Source organism: Etheostoma spectabile, chromosome 22, assembly GCF_008692095.1.
Source record: "Etheostoma spectabile isolate EspeVRDwgs_2016 chromosome 22, UIUC_Espe_1.0, whole genome shotgun sequence".
In the NCBI taxonomy this organism is placed as follows: domain Eukaryota; kingdom Metazoa; phylum Chordata; class Actinopteri; order Perciformes; family Percidae; genus Etheostoma; species Etheostoma spectabile.
In genome coordinates, this window is record NC_045754.1 from 13,236,352 (window position 1) to 13,241,980 (window position 5,629).

At 39.8% G+C, this 5,629-nt stretch overlaps 1 protein-coding gene across 1 annotated transcript in view; it reads left to right on the top strand.

Annotated features, from left to right (window-relative positions):
* The window catches only part of c22h8orf34 (chromosome 22 C8orf34 homolog), a 63,493-nt gene that overhangs the window by 35,298 nt on the left and 22,566 nt on the right, over positions 1 to 5,629 (top strand). The gene's annotated exons all lie outside the window — the stretch shown is intronic.

The following is a 5,629-nucleotide window of genomic DNA, read 5'->3' on the forward strand; positions in this document are numbered from 1 at the left end:
TGTGTGTGTGTGTGTGTGTGTGTGTGCACGCGCTGCTGTATCTATGTGTTAATCACAAACAAGCTGGGAAACAATGAACATGAAATATAGACATCTAAACTCTAAGGAGATAATTGCTTAAACTACATCAACATATCATCCCTTCACTCATGTACATGTTTGTTTTATTATATTTAATTGCTCTTCTATCATTATCATCATCTCCCCAAACTCTTCTTGTACAGGCACATTTCAGTTTGATGGATTATTTTCTTCTTTTATAAGTGATTAAAATAATTTGACCTGTAGATGGCAGCCTTGATCCTGGCAGACAGCTGTCTTGATATATTTACTGCATAATGCATTTTCATACAAAATCGTCTTAAAGCTCAAAGTGTAATTCAACTACATTTTGCATTACATGCTCAAGTCACTTTTCCAGCTACAGTGACTGACATTGTTGCATCAATACATCAGTCTCTGCTGTGTCTACAGTGACGTCCTAATCTCTGTAATATTTGCGGTTAGAAAGTGATTTAGAGGAGGTTTGGACCAAGGTCTTCGATAAGACTTTGCACAGGCCTCAGAGCTGTGATGTTACCCTGCTCATGTGTGTCCCCATCTGATTCTGATCAGAGTTTTTTACTGCTGCAGTCAGAGTCGTGGAGCCTAACGGGCATATTTCTAGGCCAGGAGTGGAGGAGGGTGCTATTGAAAGCAGAGGCATAATTATGAAATGTAAGTTGGAGTATTGTTTTTATTACAAAGCCAAACAAATGCGTCTCTGCAGCAACTCACATCAAAGATGTCTGTGTGATGACTAACCGCCGAGTGGAGGCTTTGGTGCTCAAAGTTTAATGAAAAACAAATGCTGGTTGTATGTGTGAGGGCAACGAAAGTGTGAGGTCTGCAAGTGTCACTGTACTGTATGTGTTGGGTTGAGTATGTGCCATGAGCCTTTTTATCTATATGTTGCTCACACATGTGGGTCTCTGTTTGAGTGAGTGGAGCTTTTGACTGTACAAGGTCATATATCACTTAAAGATTATTAATTACAGCCCAGTGTTTCAGTATGTGGTGGGGCGCCGTCACTGCTCATGAAAGAATGGAAAATTCAATTATTTCACTTTAGATGAGACACAATAACTCACAGCCTTTGATGAAATGCTGAGGATTTGGTGCGCAGGATGATGAAGTGTGTGAGTGCGTGTCTCCTTGCTCCACGTGTGAGGTAGTGCTTTAGATGATTCCCCCACATACATCTGTCAACGTATAATCCAAGAAGGTGTATATTAAGTTATTTGTGAAACCAATGTGCTAATTATGACTTTTCAGGCCTATGAAGAGGAGCAAAGAGCCAGTCAGTCCGTCTCTGTCTAAACAAAATAAATTACATGGAAACTTGGAGAGAGGAGCACAAAAACACTTTATCTGTGCGATATGCTCCATTCCTTTCTGTCTTTACTGTGAGTGAGTGATTGCGGCACGGAATTCCTCATCGCTCAGGCCTTTGTTGGGATTGCATCGCTCAAATAGTTTCCATTTCTCGCCCACCTCCCTCCACCTACCCCCAGTGCAGACCCATTTTATTTATCTGCCATGTCTCATCGTTAGACAGGGGGAGCACGCATGGCTGCCCCGGAGCCCAGGAAGTGAAATGTGACGGGCTGACAAACGGGCGAGTGTGGACAGACGTTTGTTGTGTCTAGACAGAGGCCTGGGAGGCTGTCATGTTCACGGGGTAAGCTGGTCTCATGGGAGACGCACTGCAAACGTATCATGGTGGTTTGTGTAGGAGGCATGCTGGGTTCTATTGTGACACAGAGAGTATGCACTCAGTCATATGTGTTTGACTAAGCAGACACGAAAGAGAAAAGAACACTTCTACGTGAGCATGGATTTTGGAATACGCTAATGAAAAGACAGCTAGGTGTGAAGGTTAAAAGGTTTTAGAAGTCTAGGTTATATAATGTATAACAGTTGATTCAACATCATTTTAATTACTACATTTAAAGTATAGTAGATCTGCTGGACATTGAAATATATAATTTAGAAATAAGAAACTATTTCTTCAGTCATATTAAGGCTCACTGTGATACAATTTGAGCATATGCGTCACAATGTGCATGTACGTAAAAGCAGCAATTTACAATGCTAACACCCAAACCCCAACCAGTGAGACACATACAGTATTTATTACTTTAGCACTCCACACACAGGCCCTCCTCTGAGTGTGGTGTCAACACAGAAATCTGTAGCCTCTCCCTCCCCAGTAGAAAGTTCTTGACATGGCTAAAATTCAGCCTGCTGTTGCACAGATGAATTGCTGCACTTACTCTTAAAGCCTGGACATGTAGAAACAAGATGATTTTAAAGCTGTGGAAAGTAAGCAACAGTAAACCGAGGTAGTGGTAGGGGGGCTAAGTGCACCGTTACAGTAGTTGTAACCTTTTTTTAGAAACTCATCTGTATCCACAAAAAAAGCATACACATGCAAAAACAGTTTGAATAGGAGTTACTGTTCCCTTTTCATTTGCATATGTGACTGTTGATATTATCGAGAAATGGTATCCTATCTTCTCCATAAGGCCAAAAGGAGGAACTGTTGCAAGCGTGGAATAAATCTTTTTAGCACAAAATGTTGTGACTCTTGTCTACATGTTTCAACCCCTGCAACATTTCATTCAGACACGACACGGTCTAATCTGTTTTCTGCATGGGATGCACTCCAGACAAAAGCTTTTGTTCACTTCAACAATTTTAGAGATTAGCTTTTACTTCCTTCAGACAAACAGGTCTTTCTCTCCATTGTTGTTTCATTTTATATCGACCGGAGGTCCAAAAGACAAAGTGACAAGCAGCTGTGTACACAGAAGTCACGTTCTCTTTCAGGGTCAGAGCCGCTCGTTGTTATTCGTTTGCTATTTCATGCAAGCTGCAGCCTCGCAAGTGAATGTTTCCAAGTGTCAAGTAATGATTTGTATTCCAGGCTATGACCCAGAGAAAATCTGGCTTAGGAAAGCATTAGTCAGTCGCCAAAAAAAAAGAATTGGTTAGAAGTGGGATTGGACAATGAAAAAAAAGAGATAAGGTAAAGGCCCAAACCCGAGCAGTTCCCACAACCAGCAAATTGCTGGTGGCTCTCTCTGTCCCTACTCCCTCCAATGTAAGTGAAGAATGGGACACTTAATATTGCCCTGCTTAAGGGTATTACTGGAATGTATTTGTCCTCCACATAACACTAAAACAATTCATTCTTAGCTACCCTGGACACCATGTGAGTAACATGACTGATGTCAGTGATCAACGTGAGAAAAGCAAGACACTTACTCTCTTTGTTAAAGGTCTTAAAAAGACATATTGATTTAGATCTTTTGCCTACAGTTTTTGGTGTTAAACACTATAATGTAGCCCAAACTACTATAGTTAACCCTTGTGTTTTCCTTGGGTCAAATTTGACCCATTTTCAAAGTTTTTTCAAATCAGTAATATGGGTTTATTTCAACCAAATTGCCCAAAAATAATATGGATGCAGATTGTCTGGAAGTCGGACAACATTCTTTACAGATAAAGTTAATGATTACTTTCATTGCATTTTGGGTGTTTTATCCAATTTTTAAGCAATTTAAAAAATGTTTTAAATGGTTTTAAAACCGTATCCTGACTAAACTTTAACAAAAAACAGTCCTTGATCCCCTCAACATCCTCTGATCTTAACTATTAGTCAAAATAATTCATAATTTCTGCTTTGCTTTGACTCAAAACTTGAGGTACAATGTCATAAAAATTAAGTTTATTGACCCTGAATAAAAAAGCGTTAAAATAAGTGACAAAACTTTTTTTATTAAAGCATCAGAATGATCTGAAAAGGCACCCAAAATTCAGTTTTGACCCCGAAAAAGAAGTTCATGGTCGACAGGAAGACAAAACAAAGGGTTAAGAGTACAACATGATAACAGTCATCAGTTTGGTCGCATTAAGTGTCATTACTTATTGGTCAGTGGTTTTATTTACTTTCTACATGTAAATCAATCTGCTCATTGACAGGGTATTTTGACACTTAAACGTCAGAGGAAAAGACGGGGGAACACCAAAATCAATACAAATCATCACTTGGGGACCATGAATGTCTGCACAAAACTTAATGGTGATATTCTAATAGTTAAGATATTTAATTTTGGATCAAAGTCCAGTGGGCCACATTGTTATCATGAATAAATGCACACAAAAACACATGTAAGAAAATGCACACTGCACATTCATCTATTGCTATTATTTGTGCTTGTTTGTTTGTGTAAAAACTAAACCAAAAATCAATTAACTTAAGAGCATTGAGCGTATTGGGTCAGGACATAGTGAGAAATTAGTGGATGAGATTGACGCAGTGCCTTTTAAACGTCTCGTCAGAATGATTTCCTGACACCCAGAGGAGACAGGAGAGATGTTCTTGCTCTGTGCCATGCTGATGGATGGAGGGAGAGAGTTCTCTTGAGCAAGTGTCATCCAATCTAATCCAGACGATTAGTCATGCATTCTCCTCTTTTACGGTATCAAACATATTTGTCCCCCCCCAAACCAAGATCCAGTGAGAAGTTTCACTGTTGGTTTCAAATGACTAGACATGCACATACACTGTACTGTATGTGCAAGAGCAGAAACAATGGCAGCGAGAGTGGAGAATACACCCCCCACACTTTCCCTGTTACTGGAAAAGCTCCTAAATTCTTCTGGTCTCATGGAAAGAGCGGTACAAATATTGTTATGGTGACGGGTCAAAATGTTCTGCGTGATTCAACATGTGTTTAAAAAGCTTGACCAGCAAACCTAACCAAGTAAGAGTGCAGACACCCACTCACTATTCATTCTCATAACACGGAAAGTACTGCAATATGTGTTATCTCTTGAGGATGCACTCAAAACCAACATAGTCTGGCTCATTCAAACTCTCCTCTTTGATCCTTGGTAACATTTAACAAACCATTGACTTTATGTTATTCTACTTCCCTGCTTTTGTAAGTCTTGTTATTGCCATGATTTATGCTTGCTTTCCCCGTCATGCTAGTGCAGCGTCTTTTAAAGAAACATGTATCTGTCTTGATGTTGAACATTTTGTTTCTTAGATATGATTGCTGATCCTGTTTAGTCTTGTATAACAGCCAAACTTCAAATTTTATAATTCTTTATTCTTTATAAATGTAAAGAGGACTTCATTGCATTGTAACAGCTGTATGTTAAGATAAAGCAGGTATCTTAGAATATACTGTCTGTATGTAAGCATGTTCACATGTAAATGTTGTGGCTGCAAAGACAAGTAAAAGGTTACGAATGATTACTGGCGTGTCTGAAACATATTGACTTCTTTAGAGAGTCAGAGGGAAGAGTGTGTGCTCAGAGGATTTGCTCTGGAGGACACAGGGATAGATCAGACGAAACCCAACTTTCCAGCTCCGTCTCACCGCTCATTTTTCCCAGCCGACTTCATTGTTCTTTGTCCCCTTTCACCCTCAGCCTGTTAATGTACCCTTCCCGTTTCTGTGCCGCCATGATGTGGCACTGTCATCAACTCTTCCGCATCACTCCTCATAACAATGAGTTTTGAGCTGATGATGCAAGCTTCTTATTTTGTGTGTGTGTGTGTGTGTGTGTGTGT